Below are 20159 nucleotides of genomic sequence, written 5' to 3'. Positions count from 1 at the left end.
AACCCACTGAGCGAGGCCAGGGATGGAACCTGCATCCTCACAGATGCTCCGTTGGGTTCTTTACCTGCTGAGCCACAGTTGGAACTCCCCATGTGCATTGAGGTTAGTGGAAAGTTAGGGGTTAAACGGAGGTCTTTGATCAGTTATACTCTCTGGGAAGTTAATTAGTAGTAAGTAGTTATTGTTGTAAGAGGCAACATGAGCATGGTGGAAAGAGGATGCAATGTGGACGCAAATCTTGTTCAAACGCCTGCTTTTCTATTTAGTAAATGGGTGTCATTGGACTACTTACTTTCCTACAATGAACCTTAGCTTCTTTATCTTTAAGCGGAGATAATAGTGCCCATCCCAGGAAGTTGCCGTGAGGGTTAAATAAGGTAAATAAGATAACACGTGTGAAATGTTTAACACAGACGTAATAATCCACACATGGTGGTTATTATTTATGTACTCATAGAGATTAGCACTGTTCTAGGGATTGTTTAGGAAAGAGTCTTTCAAAAGGTGTGTAAGATATTTGTCTGCAAGGCCTCAAAAGATGGTGACCTATTTGTATTTGGCGTGCAAAAAATCCAGGACTTGCGATGAAGCGTTATTTGTATTGAATGTAAGCACGAAAACCAGAAAGGTACAGGGCACGGTGGTTATGGTCTTTAAGAATCACGGTGGGGATTATATTAGGAGTCCTTTGGTTGTAAATTATAGAAATTGGAACTGTATGGCAGAAAGGGAATTCTTTGGCTGATAGGGCCATAGTGTGGGAGAAATGAGGAACTCTTGGAAGCCCAAACTAGCAACTCCTGTACCACCCAGACACCCTGTCTCTTATCCTGATTTCTCTCTGAGTCCGTTTCCCCTACATGGCCAGTGCCAGGGCTGCCAGCAAGCCAAGGATCACCCAGAGAGAGAGCCTGACCTTCTTTTTAGTCTCCATCTCGAAATCCCAGAAATGCCTCTGGCTGACCTTGGTCCCTCTGGTCAGGGGCACAAATGATTTGGTAAAAATTGATAGCCTCACATAGAAATACATAGATAGGATGGGGAAAAGGAACAGTCTCCTGAAAGAAAGACTGTGCCCTTCCCACAAGAAAGGAGGGCGCTGCACGCAGGAGCGGGAGGTGTGTTTACTTTTGAGGGGCAGAGGACAGCATAAACTGGTTTGAGGGTGAGACGCAGGTGTGCAGAGCACTGAACCAAAGGCTCAGAGTCCAGAATGAGAAGGTGGGGGTGTGTTAGGATCAGGAAGACTCACAGTGAGTGGTTTGAAGGGCTTGGTTGAGGAGTGTGCATTGATCAGATAGGGCATAAATCCTATGAAGGACATCAAATTGATACAGCCTTGTTGGATCCTGGCTCTTATTCTTCAAAAATAGGTTTCATATTGTGGCTGAGTATTTATTTATTTTTTAGATTTAAACTTTTTTTTTTTTTTTTATTACTTAAATGAATTTATCACATCTGTAGTTGTATAATGATCATAACAATCTGATTTCACAGGATTTCCATCCCACAGCCCAGGCACATCCCCCACCCCCCAAACTGTCTCCTCCGGAGACCATAAGTTTTTCAATGTCTGTGAGTCAGCATCTCTTCTGCAAAGAAGTTCCGTCTGTCCTTTTTTCAGATTCCACATGTCAGTGAAAGCATTTGATGTTGGTGTCTCATTGTATGGCTGACTTCACTTAGCATGATCGTTTCTAGGTCCATCCATGTTGCTAAAAATGCTGGTTATTTTGTTCTTTTTGATGGCTGAGTAATATTCCATTGTGTATATGTACCATATCTTCTGGATCCACTCCTCTGTCGATGGACATTTAGGTTGTTTCCATGTCTTGGCTATTGTAAATAGTGCTGCAATGAACATTGGAGTACATGTGTCTTTGCGAGTCGTGGTTTTCTCTGGGTAGATGCCCAGGAGTGGGATTGCTGGAACAAATGGTAGTTCTATGTTTAGTTTTCTGAGGAATCTCCATACTACTTTCCACAGTGGTTGCACCAATTTACAATCCCACCCACAGTGTACTAGGGTTCCTTTTTCTCCACACCCTCTCCAGCACGTATTGTTTGTAGACTTTTTGATGATGGCCATTCTGGCTGGTGTAAGGTGGTACCTCATCGTGGTTTTGATTTGCATTTCTCTAATAATGAGTGACGCTGAACATCTTTTCATGTGTTTTTTGGCCATCTGTATGTCTTCTTTGGAGAATTATCTGTTTAGATCTTCTGCCCATTTTTGGATGGGGTTGTTTGTTTTTTTGGTATGGAGCTGCAGAAGTTGTTTATAATAGGCTGAGTATTTAAATTGGTAACTTGAGGACTGAATTGAGTCCACTTGAGAAGTTACACTCATTTGAGTACAGACAAAGTAGTTTTGTAGACAAGAGGCGGATGCCCATCCTGGCCCTACCTTAAAAATGAGATGTTATCAAGAATTATCTTACTTTTCTTGTATATATTAAAAAACAAAACAAAACTGGGGAGTTCCTGTTGTGGATCAGCAAGTTAAGACCTAGACCAGTATCCATGAGGATTCGGGTTTGGTCCCTGGCCTTACTCAGTGGGTTAAGGATCTGGCGTTGCTGTGAGCTGTGATATAGGTCGCAGAAGCAGTTCAGAGCTGGCATTGCAGTGGCTTGTGGTGTAGGCTAGCAGCTGCAACTCGGATTTGACCCCTAGCCTGGGAACTTGCATATGCTGCAGGTGGGGCCCTAAAAAGAGCAAATAAACAAACAAAAAAACCAACTCTGTATTTCAGAGTAACCTGATAGATGGTTGGGACAAAAATCTCATTTTTAAGAAGATTTCCAGCTAATAATTACAGATGGAGTGATCTGAAGAAAATATTATCATTTTGTTACCCCTGATGAAATAATCTAGTGAATGATTATCAGTGACTCCTAAAACTATTAGGTCAAAGGCTGATGGAGAACGTGATAGTGATGGGTCAGGCTAATAACCCCTGAACCCACTGAGCGATCTTAACGTTATAAAAAGAGAAGTAAAAACATGCCCCCTAATTTGATGCTGTAGAGAAAATATAGAACTATCTCTGACATTTCTTTCCAAAAAAAACCTGAATGTGATTCTAATCAAGACGTTAGATCTAACTACTAGTTTATAGGAAACACAGGAAAAAGACGACACATGTCCAGCAACACCATAGAGATGCAATCAGCCAAATCCAGAATGTGGAAGTTTCTATAGGACGAGTTATTCAATTTGTTCAGTAAATGCAAGAAAAGCAAAGAAGGCAGAGGTACTGTTATTTTCCCCCCAAAGTCAGCGTCAGATAAGTGTTTTTATTTATTTATTATATTTTTATTTAGTATTTTTTTAAAGTGGCATTGGGACTTAAGTGACCTAACAATGTTTGAATCTTGGTTTGGCTAAATCATCATAAAGTTATGAATTATAAAATTATGAAACAATTTGGGAAATTTAAACTCCGGCTGTTAGGAGTTCCCGTCGTGGCTCAGCGGAAATGAATCTGACTGGCATCCTTGACATAGGTTTGATCCCTGGCCTTGCTCAGTGGATTAAGGATCCGGTGTTGCCATAAGCCGTGGTGTAGGTCGCAGACGTGGCTCGGATCCCGTATATGCTGTGGCTATGGTGTCCTACAGCTCCAATTCTACCCCTAGCCTGGAACCTCCACGTGCCGTGGGTTCAGCCCTAAAAAGACAAAACAAAAACAAACAAACAAATAAAATCTGGCTATTAGACAAATTAGAGGACTTTAAAAAAAGGGAATGATAATGGTATTATTTTAAAAAGAGTCATTCTTAAAGATACATACTAAAATGTTTTGCAGATTGCATGATAACGTATCAGTTTCCTATGACTATGGTAACAAAATTACCGTAGACTGGGTGGATTAAACAACATAAATTGATTCTCTCATGGTTCTGGAGGCTAGAAGTAGAAAATCAAGCCTTAGGCAAGACCTTGTGCCCCCTCTGAGATGCGAGGGGAGAATTCTTGCCTCTTCCAGATTATGGAAGCCGTCCTTGGCTTGTGGCTGCATCTCTGTGCCTCTCATACGGCCTTCTCCTCCTGGTAGGTCTGTGTCCCATCTCCCTCTGCCTCTCTCCTACACATGTGAGGGCTTACTTGGATAATCCAAGATAAATTCCTCCTTAAAAGTCCAAAGGTATTGTCACATTTTTTTGGCCCTCTAAAGTAATATTCACAGCTTCTGGGAATTAGAAAGTGATACATCTTTGCAAGCCATTTTTTGTCCTGCTCGTCTTAGCTGTGATAGATGAAATTTCTTGAAAATAATCCAGCAGAGGCAAGGAGTGGGAATGGAAGATTATGAATGGCTTTACATTGTTCATTCTTGAGCTGAGCGATGGCAGTTCATCATATTACCCTCTCCACTTTATGTTGAAAATTTCCGTAATAAAAAGTGAAAACCAACAAACAAAGGTGAACCAAAATGCCATAGTAATCAGTACCTTGCAGAATTGGAACATACCATATTAACCCCTGATAAATACGAACCTTAATTTTGTTCTGTTTATTAAATTTAGATATGAGGCATCTGATATTCATCCTGCAAGCATTCACCACTTTTTCAGACATACTTCTTTGTGCTTCTCAAGAAAAGTAAAGGATGGAGTTCCTGCTGTGGCACAGTGGGTTAAGAATCCCACTGCAGCAGCTTGGGTTGCTGCAGAGGGGCAGGTTCAATCCTGAATGGGTGCAGTGGGTTAAAGGATCCTGTGATAAGGATCAGGCATTGATGCAGCTGTGGTGTAAGTCACAGCTGTGGCTCTGAATCATTTCCTGGCCAGGGAACTTCCATGTGCCACGGGTGTGGCCATAAAACAAACAAACAAACAAAAAGTAAAGTGCGAATGAATGTCCCTTCACTTGGAATTTAGAGACTGAAGATGACCTGAGGCTGGGATAAGAACCCCCTTTTCTCTTCCTCACTAAGGTGCTGGTGAGCGGGTGAAGAAGTGTGGTTGACTTTGGAGACTCGTGGGCTGAAAAACTTATTACTGCATCTTTGTCAAGCAGATGAAATCATTTAAGGGTCAACATTTTTACTAGGTTTCAACTGTGTTTTCATGGGATCATAAACCGTCCAAATGAGCTGGAGCCTGGCACGTAGGTACACTCCCGGGTTCAGTAGTAATGAATATCTTCCTGTGAATTACTATTTTTCGTTTTATAAGGCTTGAGATTTTAATTCCTAGTTTTAATCTGTTTTTATTCTCTGTTTCCTTAAAAGCTCCCAATAATGAGATTTTTTCATGATTTCTCTTTCTCCCCTCTGTGCTGGAAAGATTTCAAGGCCCACATTTGAAAATAACCACCCAAGGCAGAGCACAGCATTTCTTAAAGAGCTATTGTCACCTATCAGAAGTATATTTCTTTTTTTTTTTTTTCTTAAGTAAAGGTGGGAACCGGGGGACTCAAGGTCTCAGGGACCAAGAGCCCTGCCTCAAGAAACCACACTGCTTTTATTGTGCTCTTGAGGATTATATCAAGCGTAAAGGGGGTTGTAGGTGCAGGATATAGGTTTTTTTTTTTTTATTATTATTTTAAAAGTCACTTAGCTGGTAAATGATTAAACTTTTTACTCTAAACTATAGGCATTTAAGAATCATTAGCATTTGAGTTAGCTATCTATGCATAGCATTTCAGAGAATCCTCACTGTGCTTCTGCAAATGGCATGCCTATTTGTGGCAACCCTGTGTGCCTAGGTTTGCACCATGGTTGTCTTTTCTAATGCATATTCTGTTAACAACCACTCATAAACCACTTCGTCATGAGGTTCCTCTTTCTCTTACTCTTTAGAGGACATATCATGCTTGTGCAAATGGCGTGCCAATCTGCACAGGTCCAGTGCACCTAGACCATTGTATTATGTCCTCATTCAGCTGACCCCCACGAATAACCCATGCCTTTAGGTCTTTGTTCTTAAGCTTAAGTCATTTACCATCACCATGACTGTTTCTCAAGCAGGAAGATGGGAAAAAGTAAGGAAGGATGAGATGGAGTTTTCAGCAAAGAGGCTAAGAAAATGTTATAAAAACATGTCTTGCAACAGAGACTCACCTGCAGGAGTGAGAGTTCTGAGCCTCACATCAAACTCCCACCTGTGGGGATCTGGCACTGGGAGAAAGAGCCCCTGGAGCATCTTGCATTGAAGGCCAGTGGGGCTTGTGCACAGGAGCTCCATGGGAATGGGGGAAATGGAGACCCCATTCTTAAAAGGCACACACAGACTTTCACGAGCACTGGGTCCCAGGGCAAAGAAAAGTCTCCTTAGGAATCTGGGTCAAACCTGACAGCAGTACTTGGAGGACATCCTGGGAAAACAGGGGTGAATGTGGTGAGTTGTGAGGGAAGGACATTGAAAGCAAAGCACTCTGGAATATGCAGCAGCCTTGCCTCTCTCTGGAGGTCAGAAGTATATTTCTTAAAATACCATCTTCTGGTGTTCCCGTCGGGGCTCGGTGGTTGATGAATCCGACTGGGAACCATGAGGTTGCAGGTTCGATCCCTGGCCTTGCTCAGTGGGTTGAGGATCTGGCGTTGCTGTGAGCTATGGTGTGGATTGTGGACGCGGCTTGGTCCCGAGTTGCTGTGGCTGTGGCGTAGGCCGGCGGCTACAGCTCCGATTCGACCCCTAGCCTGGGAACTTCCATATGCCTCGGGAGCAGCCCAAGAAATGGCAAAATCACAAAACAAACAAACAAACAAAAAAACCCCAAAAAACCCCTACCTTCTGCCCAAGTCAGGCTTAAGTATATATGTTATAAAGGGTGATGACTGCCAAGACACTGTTTTAGATGATTCACGTTACTTCACAGATACTTTAGTTCCTTAATGATTTTTGTTTTAAGGAAGGAAAACAAATTCATGTGCAGTCTCCGATAAAATACTATCTTAAGTCACCAAAAGCAGCATGTTGAAATGTGCATTTAGCCTTTAAAGTCAATTTATTAACATGTTGTGGTTTTATAGTCTTTCCTCAGTGATTTTCATACTGAATTTGTTTCTTTCCTAGTTAAAAGCTGCATTTTGAAGGGGTGGTATACATTCTCTTTGCAAAATCTCAGAATTAGACTGTCTTTTTTTAGCCCTGGTGTTAGAATGGAGCCGGTACATTTGTTGTTGATATCTGAGCCTCCTAAAACCTGGTGCCCTCCTTTGTGTTTGTTCTGAGTGTGATGCAGAATTGTCCTGGCTACATCAGACATGAGAACACTTGGCCAATTCAGTTTAGAATTCCACTTTTTGTGGTATATGGGTGTTCATAGAGTTTACAAGGCTGACTGTGTTTTGAGCTTCTCACTACATTGTTCTGACATCGTGACCTAGGCCTCCTGGAGAGCTGTATTTTTGGAAGGTATGGATTAGCGTGGTGCATTATAGTAATATAGATATAAAAATGACTTTTCCAAGTGGGCAGAGTCATTGGTGAAGTATAGATGTAAATCTGAGCCAGCCTCTTGGGCATTCTCGTTGCTTACTAAATGGCTTATTATAAAACTTGATGGAGATTATTAAATCTCTCAGCCATTCCCTCCTTTTAGAGTTGTAAAAATCACCTGATTTATGTACCTTGTAATAAAGGAGAAATAGGTCTGAAATAATTGAGAAAATTGTTTACATTTCACTTGATCTAGCATCATGAGAATCTGTTCTCCATTTTTTAGTGTGTTTCTGTGCAAGAAAGAAATATTTACTCAGTAATCATCTTTAAGATACAGGTTCTTTTATTACCTAGGTATCGCTCAATTTTTTTCAGGAATATACCTTTTTACATAAAAGGAGATACTTCTCTAGTTTTGTTTTTCTCTTTGTTACCTTTTCTTCTTCATCTGCCCGAAGATAAAATATGATGCAGAAATCCAACTGAAAAAGAAGTCTGACTTTTGTGTGATGTTTTTTATGTGTGCAAGTAATTAACCAATAAGGCATTCTTAGGCAAAACCAAAGCATTTCTTTGAGTAAATAACGAAGATAGGATACCATCCAGACCTTCACTGCTTTTACATCCTTAGTGCCTCTGAAATCCATGCATTTCTCTCATCTGGGTTAGCTCCATCCTCTCTTGTAGACAATAGCTTCTTAACCATTGGTCTTCTTGCATCTACCCCGTCCACTCTCCTATGTTGAGTGACATGTTGATTTCATGGTGCCCCTTTGCTTCTCCATCCTGTCTCTCATTGCTCTTAAAAAGTAAGTCAAGATCTTTAATGTGTACCAGGCTCTGTGAAGTCCTGCCTCTGACCTCAGCGACCTCATCTCTGACCATGCTCTCACCAGCTCTCAGGACCTCAGCTCCATGGTCTTCCTTTCATTTCTTACCACACCCATATTCTTTTAAAACGCCGCAGGGCCTTAGCATGTGCTATTTGCTCTCCTTGGAACGTCATCCTCCTCCACCCCCACCATCTTCATACCTCTCCCCCTCTAGTCCCTTTGCTTATTGAGTCAACTCCTTTTATCTCAAATTCAGGGAAGCCTCTTGACACCAGCTGGGTCTCACTCTTACAGGCTTGTTGAAATTAACTTTCTAGGCCCAAGACGGAACCTCTCTTGACCCGGAGGGGTCCCCACTAGCAACTGACATGTGGATGATGCTGGGGTCCCCAAAACTGCTCTACTTGACTAGAGACACAGTAAGTATATCCAATCAGCCAGTCCGCAAAGGCCAAGCCAGCTCTGGCCTGCTCACTCCAAACACGGTTGCCTGTGTGGCCCAGCCAATCAGATATGTTCTGTCTTTCTCCTCTTTGTTCTTTATTCTTTATTCCATCAAAGTTTTCTGCCTTCCGACCTGTTCTGCAGTTCTCCGAAAGGAGACTGTCCACTTCATGAAGTGTTAAATAAGCTTTATTTGTATCACCTACTTGTCTTCTTTAATCATTTAAAAATTTTTTTTTTTTGCCTTTTTTAGGGCTGTTCTTGGGGCATATTGAGGTTCCCAGGCTGGGGGTTGAATCAGAGCTACAGCTGCCGGCCTACACAGCCAAGCAACACCAGATCTGAGCCGAGTCTTCGACATACACCACGGCTCACAGCAACACCAGATCCTTAACCCACTGAGCAAGGCCAAGGATCGAATCTGCAACCTCATGGTTCCTAGACAGATTTGTTAACCACTGAACCACAACGGAACCCCCTTCTTTAATCATTTTTAATAGGCTTTTGCATCACCATATGTCTTTTCTTCCCATTGGACTGACTTATTAGCTATAATTTATGTGCTTACGTAAATCGTCTTCACGAGGGCAGGCAGTGGACCTGTTTTGCTCACTATTATCTCTCTAGGACTTAGTACAGTACCTAGCACATATCAAATGCCCCATAAAAATTTGTTGAATGAATGAATAACATGAAAAAATGGAATCCGATAGAGCTGTTCCCTAATTAACGCATAGTGCCTGCACCAAAGGCGGCATACGTGAAACGCTGAATGTGCCCTTCAGAGAGATCATGTATGGAGGTGGCCTGCTTGTTCCATAGCTGCTGCTGTTAGAGAGGGAGTTTGGAATAGTTTCAAAGAATTGTCTTTGGAAGTCATTTGCAAGCCACACAAGAAAAGCACTTGTCCTTTTGATTAAAAATAATACCCATCTTTCTGTTTCTCTTTATTTTCCAAATGGAGTTCCAACTCACAGATATCAAATTCCACTTTCAAAGAACCAAATTTGTCACAGTTGAATATTTCAAAAGAATGTTATGTACACGAAGGCAGCCTTGAAAGAGTTGCTCTAAGACATTGTGGGCATTGGCGGGCTTTTGGCTATGAGCAGGTAGTCTTTGAAGGGGCCAGTACTCACTCCCGTGGACGTGTGGGCTCTGCGGTTTCTGTGAAAATCTTGTACATAGTCACTCTTCACACTGTAAGGATGTCTCACGTTTGCTTCTGGCCATGAGGCAGAGGGATGCATATTACTTTGTGAAGTCAGTCATTCACTTCATCTCGGTGCTTTCTGTCCTCCATGGGCAAAATTCATCTTGCAATTTTTTTTTTTTAACCAGGAAAAAATGTAATAGGGACTTGAATAAACTATTATCAAGTGTTTAAAATCCTTTAGATGCCAAGTTCTGTGTTTAGGAAAAGTCCCTGTTAGTGTGAAAGATCACAGAACAGGGACCATGTCTGTCCACTGAAAATTACTAGGGATTCTTGCCAAGTTCTGCCATTCAAGATTATGTATTCAGTATTTTAGTTGATATATATATATTTTTTAGCCACTACTGCTTCACCTCTTTTGTAAAGTCTTTTTTTTTTTTTTTTTTTTTTTTTTTGTCTTTTGTCTTTTTTGTTGTTGTTGTTGTTGTTGTTGCTATTTCTTGGGCCGCTCCCTCGGCATATGGAGATTCCCAGGCTAGGGGTTGAATCGGAGCTGTAGCCACCGGCCTACGCCAGCGCCACAGCAACGCGGGATCCGAGCCGCGTCTGCGACCTACACCACAGCTCACGGCAACGCCGGATCGTTAACCCACTGAGCAAGGGCAGGGACCGAACCCGCAACCTCATGGTTCCTAGTCGGATTCGTTAACCACTGCGCCACGACGGGAACTCCTTGTAAAGTCTTTATTGCCCCTTTACCTCCTAATTTTGGAAGAAAGTTGCTTTGTGTACTCCCTCTCTCCTATACCTTAAATCAGCATTGATTTTAAGAGGGAATAACTGAAATTAAAATAACACATAGGAGTTTCTGTTGTGGCTCAGTGGGTTAGAAATCCCACTGGTGTCCCTGAAGATGTGGGTTTGATCCCTGGCCTCGATCAGTGGGTTAAGGATCTGGCATTGCTGTGAGCTGTGGTGTAGGCCGGCAGCTTTAGCTCCAATTCAACCCCTAGCCTGGGAACTTCATATATGCTGCAGTGAGGCGCTAAAAAGAAACACAAACACACATAAAACGTCTGTGCCTTTTAATCTATGGGAATGCCTTTGGAGATGCAGAACCGATAGCTGAACCGATGGCTGCAGCTATTGAGCAGCTCTTGAAGACTATGTTCAAGCAGGACGTTTGTCACAGATCCTTTCAGAACACCATGAGCACTGTGCTTTCCTTTCTCTCTCTCTTTTTGCTTTTCTTTTCAAGGTCACACCCATGGCTTATGGAAATTCCAGGCTAGGGGTGGAATTGGAGCTGCAGTTGCCAGCCTACACCACAGCCACAGCAACACCAGCCCCTCAACCCAATGAGTGAGGCCACATCCTCAAAGAGACAATGTCGAGTCCTTAACCCACACGGGTTCTTAACCTGCTGAACCACAACGGGAACTCCAAGCACCGTGCTTCTCTCTTGTTCACTTCTGGAAACATGCCCTCAACTCAGCAGGGTGTAGGTGCTCTGAGAATAGTAGGCAGCTCTGTAAGCTAATGAGGTGGGAAGCCTTAGCTAGGCAGCCGGGAACTTTTGAGTTCTCTTGACCTTTTATTCTCAAGTGTTCTTTTTCACCTGAGCAGCAGAGCTTTGGCTTTCATTGGCTTTTTGTTTGGTTTACTCCTTGCCAGTAAAGACTTCCATTTTCATATTGCTTCCATGCAGACAGTTCTTGCTTATGCAGATATATTTTCCTGCCCCCTTATGCAAATATTTTTTTATGCCTAGCAATAATATCAAGATTTGGGAGAGAAGGGTCTTTTGAATTTGGTCTTTTTAAGAGTGGTTCCATGCTAAATATCTTCTTTGTCAGGTCCCTGCTTTTTGTTGAATGAGGCTCTTAGAAAAAGATCTTGCCTTGTTTGTGGTGAAGCCTCATTGTGTCTTCTGCCTGTCTGCTGAACCTCTGTGACTCCTGTCGGTGACTGAGTCATAACCTCCTACCTGTTCAGTGACATTTCATCCATGTGAGTCCTGGCCAGACACTCCCTACCTCCCAGCAGAATTGTCCCCCAGAGGGATTTGAATGTGTTTTGAGTGACTCGCACTTACATGAGCACTGAGCCCTTGATTATTATTATTTTTAAATCATCCCGTCTTGAGCTGGGGTCATGTTATTTTGTAATGCACTTAATGGCTACAGTTCTTGTACTCATCACGTATCCGATGGTTGTGCTGTTTCCTGTGTGGGAAAGAGAATTGCCCTTCTGCTTGAGATAGTGCCATCTCGGGACATACTGCTCTGGTCCCAGGAAGTGTTAGGGATGGTGGCAGTCATATGCTCACGTCACCTGTGCTCACTGGATGAGTGCTTAAGGGCTGTAAGGTCATGAAAAGTTAGCGGAGAATTAATAGTGTAAACGTAATCCCCTACAGTTTTAAATAATGACCCTCTCGAGTTCAGGCAACATATATTAAAGCATTCTAACATGAGTGGGAACAATTTCAGACTGGTAAAGGAGGGGTAATAAAGGGTTTAGGACTGGCTCTTCACTTGGCTATGAAGTAAATAGGCTGCTTTGCGTGAGAGGAGGCTGAAGGGAGGAGAGGTTAACTAGCTGGCTCAAAAGTCACGTAGGTGGGCAGTGACAGAGCTGGCACTTGAACTGAGGCTCTGGGACAACACTACTTCATGCCACATGCTGCCTGTCCCTGGGCAGGGGGCATCGTGTGTCCTAAGACATGATACATATTCTTCTTTATTGACAAGATGAAACATAGTCAGATTTAGAAGATAAAAGCTCAAGTGGTTTATTCATTTATTGACCCACCAGTTCAACCTAATAGGAATTTGTCGAGGCGCCCACTTGTCCAGCACTATGCCGGGTGCCGGAGTGGGATGTCAAGATCACCAGGTATCAGGGCTTATAAAATACGTGTAAAAATACCTTCTCTACAAGATGGAATTCAATTTCCTGTTTATCAATTTATCCTAAGCTTTTGATCACCCATGTGCCAGGCACTGTTCTAGATGCTGGAGTATAGTTGAGATCAAAGCAAGCAAAGCCTGTGTTCTCACTGAGTGGACATTTAGTGGGAGGGAGACAATAAATAATTCCCCCGTTCCCAGGGGAATTAAGCGAGGGTGGGGTGGGAGAGTTGGCTGCGTTAGATTGCAGAGGTGAAGAAGGTTTGTTCCTCGCCCTGGAGGAGGTAGACATGTCAACAGCGAAGCACAGCAGGTGCCGTCTGTGCAGTGACTCCCGTGAACAAAATGACTGTGAACCTGAGGGCTGGCTGGAGTCACGTGCTGCCAGGACCAGGTGTGTGTAGGATCAGGGCCCTGGAGCACAGGCTGCACAGGGAGAGACTGATGGTAGGACTGTCTGGGGTTGCAGCCCCTTGGCAAGTGCGGGGGCAAGGCCAGAGGAGGAAGGAAGTGTTACTGCTCACAGCGAGGCTGGGGAGGCCTCCCAAGTGAGGTGGCACTTAAACTTGGTCTTGAAATGGGCAGAGATGAAGGAGAGGGCGTCTCCTGGCTCTACTCCCATGAACAAAAGGGGAAAGATCCAGCTCATTTCAGGAGTGGCTAGACCTACGGGCTTGCGCCCTGGCTAGAGGACAGGGTGTGCGACAGAAGAAGCTGTGGGTTGGGGGACGGGGATGGGGTGGGGGGCGGTTGGGTAGACTGGTTTGCTTCAGGTAAGCAGAGAGCACCTGCTAGAGGTTTTATGGTAGTAGAGCCTTAGAAATATTTCTCTTGCAGCAGGGTGTATAAGAAATTGGAGTGGGGAGAGAGGTGGTTGAGAGGGCACGCAGGAGGCTTGTTTGGCTGGCCCTGAAGTATTGGGGAGCTGATCCAGGAAGGTGGCCTTGGGGCTGGATTCAAGGACGAGGGGCAGTTGTGCAGGTAGAGATAGCCGGGCAGGTGTAGGATGTTAAGATCTGGTATGGGAGTGATGGAGGGGAAGGATGTCTGACCGCAAAAGGAAAAATGTGTTTGAGGAGTTCCTGTTGTGGCTCAGTAGTACCAAACCCGACTAGTATCCATGAGGATGCAGGTTCAATCCCTGGCCTTGCTCAGTGGGTCAGGGGTCCAGTACTGCCATGAGCTGGGGTGTAGGTTGCAGACGAGGCTCAGATTGGCATTGCTGTGGCTGGGGTATAGGCTGGCAGCTGTAGCTCCGATCCCACCCCTAGCCTGGGAACCTCCAAATGCCACAGGTGCAGCCCTAAAAAGACAAAAAAAAATGTGTTTGAGAGGACAGATTGCTTAGATTAGTTTAGGACTTGTGGGGTTTACGGTGCTGGTGGAACCTTGAGGTAAAAGCGTCAGATTAAGTAAAAGTCAAGGTGCTCTGGGTGGGAAGATGGAGATTGGGGTGATAAGTAAGTGGTTCCAGTAGTGGGATAGATGACATTGGCCAGGGACCGACTTGGTCAAAGAGAGAAAGGAGGGGAGGGTGGAAGCTTAGAAGCATCGTGACTGTGGCTCTTTAATTTTTGTTCTTGCACTTGAGTGCCAGTAATTTCTTAGTCAAACCGCACTGTTGGACTTCCAGCTCTTCACTCTCAGTTCCATCCACTGTGATGCTCAAACAATTGGGCTCCCAGGCTATATTATCTTGATTTCACTGTAGAATTTAGTTTTAATCTGGGGCAACATTAAAAAAAAAAAAGCCAGCTTTGTGACCTTCTGTGCTGTTGGGAGATTTTTTTCCATTACATTTGTGGCATTTCCATTACATTTGTGGCATACTCTTTCACAGTGAGTGATAGGAATCAGCTTGGCTTCCCTGGAGGCGTGCACATGTTTGTTCCTCATAGAAAATCATATAACTCATCACATTTACTTTTTTCACCTTGGCTGCTGGGAAGTCCAGTCTCAAATTCTCTGCTTAACTGTCATAACTGTGTTGGACTCAAATAGGTCTCCATATTTGAGTGCTATTCCAATCTCTTTTATGCCAGCCACAGTCTTTGTTTTCTTCTCTAATTTATGCTTTCATTTGTCATGATTTAAAAATATGCAGTGGTTCACAAATTTGCATGTCATCCTGTGCAGGGGCCATCTGATTGTCTCAGTATCGACTTAGTGTATGTGCTGCCCAAGTGAACCCTCCTTGGTCACGATTTTTACTTTTCTTCCCTAATAGACGCATTTCTCATAAGCCATCTCAGATTCTTTGTAGAATGAGATGAGGGCTAAATAAATAATGCCTCTATATTGTCCGCCGTATGAATGAGATATACCTAGACTGTTATATAGATCGGTACATAAATACAGGGATGCATCATATTTTAAATTCATACGTTCTTCATTCTCTATGAACTTTGTCTTCATTGATAGTTTTTAGGCAAATGGTACCTATGATCGCAGACTGTAAAACTAAATGAAAAATGATGCAACAGTAGGAACCAAGTTCCCGAGTAAATATTTGCACACTGACCCTGTCCACTCTGCCTCTTGATGAGTTATTCTTTTCCAGGTGTATGAATCTTTACAAAAGAATTAGAATTTTTTTTTTTTTTGTCATTCATACTGGCTGGTCCATTTGGAAACTTGGAGTTGATGTTATTAATGGCCTGGGACTAATCACTGGAATTTGAATTAATGTGATCTCAAAATGCTTTTATTTCCAATCAGTGTGTACAAATCCTTCCTCGGAAGACTGTCTAGTGTTTGTTCTTGAGCAATGAGTAGGCTGCTGGTTAGGTAAAAAGAATTGATTGCTTACTGCCAATCATTCCTAGATTCCATTGTCTAAAGAAAGATCTTTTCAGAGTTCCCTTAATGGTTCAGTGGTTAATGAATCCAACTAGGAACCATGAGGTTATGTTTTAGATCCCTGGCCTCGCTCAGTGGGTTAAGGATCCGTTGTTGCTGTGAGTTGTGTAGGTTGCAGACACAGCTCAGATCTGGCATTGCTGTGGCTGTGGCGTAGGCCGGCAGCTACATCTCAGATTGACCTCTAGCCTGGGAACCCCAATATGCAGCGGGTGTGGCCCTAAAAAGACAAAGACCAAAAAAAAGAAAGATCTTTTCTTTTTTTTAGAAGGAAACTTTAGCTTTCAGTGATCAAATGAAAACTAGACTCCTTTATAACAAAAGTCTTTTAAATTAAAATAGCCCAGAATTAATCTGTGATATCCCTGATTATTGGGTTTGCTCTGTGTAGCCTCCAGTAGAAATCCCCTCCCCCTCAAGTTTAAATTTGACAAAGTGTCAGCCTTTCTTCAGATGATCCTTTTGATTCTTATAAAGCCAGAGGACTGTGAACCTAAGCTGATATAAATTTAAGTGGTACAAAAACTTTGGCTATCAAATGAGATATTTTTAGGGACTTTGTTTTAAAAATAGTAATTCTTAGAAGTCACTTTTGTCTGTTTCAGACCAATGACCTACTTTCTGTTTATGTGAAGTGTTAAATGTTGGCATCAAAATACCTTTGTGTGGAGTTCCCTTTGTGGCTCAGCAGTAACGAATCTGACTAGTATCCATGAGGATGTGGGTTCGATCCCTGGCCTCGCTCAGTGGGTTAAGGATTCGGCGTTGCTGTGGCTGTGAAAAGAAGAGGTTACAGAAGAGGCTCATATCCTATGTTGCTGTGGTTGTGGCATAGGCTGCCAGCTGTAGCTCCCATTGGACTGCTAGCCTGGGAACTTCCATATGTTGCAGAGCAGCCCTAAAACAACAACAAAACACCCAAAAAACAAAATACCTTTGTGATTCTGTTTGTGTAAGGGTAAATGAATTCAGTTAAATACCACGGAGGAATTTACTTATTGGGACCTCATCACTTTCACCTGAAGAGATGCAGTTTTGCTAAATGTGTCCCTCATGCTTCAGGATCTTCTTTGTGAGCATTGCAGGTGTGGAGCTGGCAGTCAGGGTGGAACTGAGGCCTGCTTTTCTGCCTCGTATCCATGTTAGATGTATTGGTTTTCATTAGAGCTCCTCAGCCCTCCTCAAATTCACCATTGTTTACTGTAAAAAAAAAAAAAAAAAAAATCCTTAGGGTTTTTATTACGTTTAACAGAATCTTCTCTTAGGAACTATAGGTTAAATTGCTTTCTGATCGCAGTATCAAAAATAGTTGTTCTTTCTCTGAGCCACTGGTTTATTTTTACCCCAGAGACACTGACTCTTATAACAGATCATGTTTCCCTCCACATGGTGGCTGCAGCAAAGCCTAGAGTTCCTGCCCCACCCCTTTTTTTCTCCCTCCTCCCCCTGAAATGTCTACAGCACCTCACTTCTGGCTCTCACTCTACCTTGTGGCTACAGTCGTTCATACATTTTTATCTAATCCTACTAGTTTTAAAACCAGTCACAGTATCTTGTACCCATTTGGTGCTCAAGTAATAGCTGAATTGAGAATTGCTCGACCATTCAAAAATAGCTCCATGTTGGGCTCTCCATGGTGATAAGGAGACAGGAATATGTAGCGTGCCAGTGGACATATTGAAATGTGCTGACAGTCAGAGGGATTGTATGTCTGAAACTATGACACAATGAAACAGGATGCTCCCGAGGATGAGAAAGGGACTTTGATTAAGGGAGCCAACATGTGCCATTTTCCTCTGTGTGTCTTATCTGAACATACTGCTGTATCAAAGTTGGGAACCTGGCATCTCCTAACTTTACTCCAGTAAGAAAGATCAATCCTCCTCATCTCTGATAGGAAAAATGATAAGGAGTTTGTTAGGAAGGGACAACTTAATCAGTAAAGGTTTGGAGGTTGCTTTGAGTTCTATGCATACAAATAGTGTAGACCCACCTACTGTGTCATGCAGGTTGTATCACCTCCAGAACGGCTGTGAGCTGTGGCCAGTGATGCATGCACTCAGCTATTATTCTATATGATTAAATCCCAGCACAACTAAAGACTGTGGACAGATCCATGTGGTGCATTGTGATAATATGTGACATACAGTCAAAACTCTTTAATAGGAAAGTCCACTGAAATGAAATTGAACCTGGTTAACTGAAGGCAAAAGGATCATCAACTTTGGATACATAGGAACACTTTATAACTGAATTTACAAAATCCGTACCTGGTATGTTGAGAAAGGGAAGCTTTTTTTTTTTTTTTTTTTTGGTCTTTTTAGGGCCACACCTATGGCAAATGGAAGTTACCAGGCTAGGGGTCCAATTGGAGCTGTAGTTGCTGGCCAAGCAACGCTAGACCCTTAACCCACTGAGCAATACCAAGGATTGAACCTGCGTCCTCATGGGTGCTAGTTGGGTTCGTCAACCAGTGATCCATGAGAGGAACTCCAAGCTTTGTTTTTTAAAAATTAAAAATTTTCTATTTTATTATGATATTATATGTTACTGGTAAGCATCATGATTCTATTTTTCTAAATCTAATGTAAATTTTTAATTATCAGATGCTTAGAAAAAACTAAAGGAAGGAACTTTTTTTCATTGTATTTCCCTCTTCCTTCCCCTTCTCTGAAAACCAAAGCATAAAGTTTAAGTAAAACGAAAAAAAAAAAAAAAAACCCTGCCTTACCAGAATTTCATTTTTTAAAAACTTTGCCTAGGGTCTTGAAATAGTGTCTTTGAAGTAGTATTTAGTTGAGAACATACCTTTAAGGACTCTTCATTGAATTACTGAAATACCAATTACTCAGCATAATACTGATTATATAATTATAATAATTAATTATACTATGTAGTTTCAAATTTTCTTCTAAGGCACTTCCAGTGAAGCTTAAATAGTTGCATTTTTTTTACATACAAATATGATCCGATTCTCCTAGACCTAAGCAAAAAACCTAGACCTTAGTGTCCTATTTAGCATAAGGATTATGCTCTGTGGAGGTATGTATACTTACTCGAAGGGGGGTGAGAGGCTGTAAAACCACTCACTCTGGAGCCTGACTGCCTCACAGGGTTGCTGTGAGGCTTAAATGAACTTACTATTCATGACAAGGATTTAGAAGAGTGTCTGGCTCAAGTAAGTACTATAGTGAGTGTTTGCTCTTTTCATTATTGCCATATATGGCGAAGCTATTTATTGATGTAATAAAACTTTTTTTCATTGCCTCCAGTAGGGTTTGAAGTACTTTTGAAGTGACTAAAAGGGCTTCTGCTATTAAAAGTTACAAAAAGGAGTTCCTGCTGTGGTGCAGTGGGTTAAGAATGCGACTGGAGTGGCCTCTGTTGCTACAGAGGCGTAGGTTAGACTCCTCGCCTGGTTCGGGTTAAAGGATCAAGCATTGCTGCAGCTGCGACATAGGTCAAGGCTGCGGCTTGGAGTCCATCCCTGGCCGCTGACTTCCATGTGACCAGGGTTCAACCATTAAAAAGAGAAAGTTGCAAAAAGCTGGACAGTTCTGGAACTTCTGCCTTCAGTCCTGTTTTGCTCTGAAATGACCTTTCTTAAATTCTGTGGGCTTCTGTTTCTTTATCTGTAAGAGGACAGTCCCCTGGTGATGGGTTATTTCTTTAAGCCACAAGAATTCTGGGATGCTTTGATCTTACCTTCTGCTTAAACAAGGAAATTGAGGTTATATGCGTCAAATTCCTTTGACTTGGAGTGGTAGAATTTTAGCATAGTTTACTCTCTGGAATTCATACATTGTCTTAGCTTTAAGTAGTAGTTTTTTTTTTTTTTTTTAGATTTCTGTTTTATAACTTACATCTTTTTTTTTTTTTTCAAAAGCACTTTTTGCATACTTGTAGATGCTGTGTTTATTATGTTTACTGTTTGTGTCTGTATCCCTCCTTGAATGTAAATTTCACAAAGGCAGAGACCTTTATCCTTTTTTGTTCGAGTGTCTGGCCCACAGTAACCAGCCAGGTAAGGCCTTGATAAATATTGTTGGATCGATAAAGGAATCTTCAGTTGCCTAGTGGACGTTTCTATTATTATGATTTTCTTATTTCCACCAATGAATACTTTTCATGTTACCAAGAGCAAAATCCTAGAGAAGTTGACAGCCCTACTGGAGACAGCAAATTAGATGATTTTTCAGGCTATCCCCCTAATCCCCCAAGGCTTTCGGTGCAGAAGCAGTGCTGGAACATTTTCATACAAGGCAGGTGGGCCTGAATCTTCTCAAAAAGAACCTTTTGAGCCAGAGACAGAGGTAACTGCTCCCTGCCCAGGAAATGACTAAAGTTACCAAACCTTGCTGCTAAAAGCATAGCTTCTGCTGGGTTAACATTGCTGATGTGCTTCCTTTGTCATGAGAGTTCTGTTGGAGATTTCTTGTTGCTTCTAAACAAAGTCCTAGCTCTGCAGCCTGGCATTTGGTGGGCCTCCAATAACTTTGCATTTCTAGGTCACACCAGTACACCTTGTCATGTCTCTTCTCAGCTGAGGCCTCTTCCTGAG

The 20159-nt window shown here is 42.4% G+C and overlaps 1 protein-coding gene across 4 annotated transcripts in view; it reads left to right on the top strand.

Moving 5' to 3' along the window:
* Positions 1 to 20159, top strand: part of FAM160A1 (family with sequence similarity 160 member A1) — a 299486-nt gene that overhangs the window by 38002 nt on the left and 241325 nt on the right. The window contains exon 1 of one of the 4 annotated variants that reach the window (XM_021101514.1): positions 6662 to 8646. The exons of the other annotated variants lie outside the window; for them this stretch is intronic. The gene's annotated coding sequence lies outside the window, so the exon portion shown is untranslated. Of the gene's footprint in view, positions 1 to 6661; positions 8647 to 20159 lie in introns of those variants that run through there. 4 annotated transcript variants of the gene reach the window in all.

Source organism: Sus scrofa, chromosome 8, assembly GCF_000003025.6.
Source record: "Sus scrofa isolate TJ Tabasco breed Duroc chromosome 8, Sscrofa11.1, whole genome shotgun sequence".
In the NCBI taxonomy this organism is placed as follows: domain Eukaryota; kingdom Metazoa; phylum Chordata; class Mammalia; order Artiodactyla; family Suidae; genus Sus; species Sus scrofa.
The sequence above is the reverse complement of the archived record's forward strand: the minus strand, read 5'-3'. Positions and strand labels throughout refer to the sequence as shown.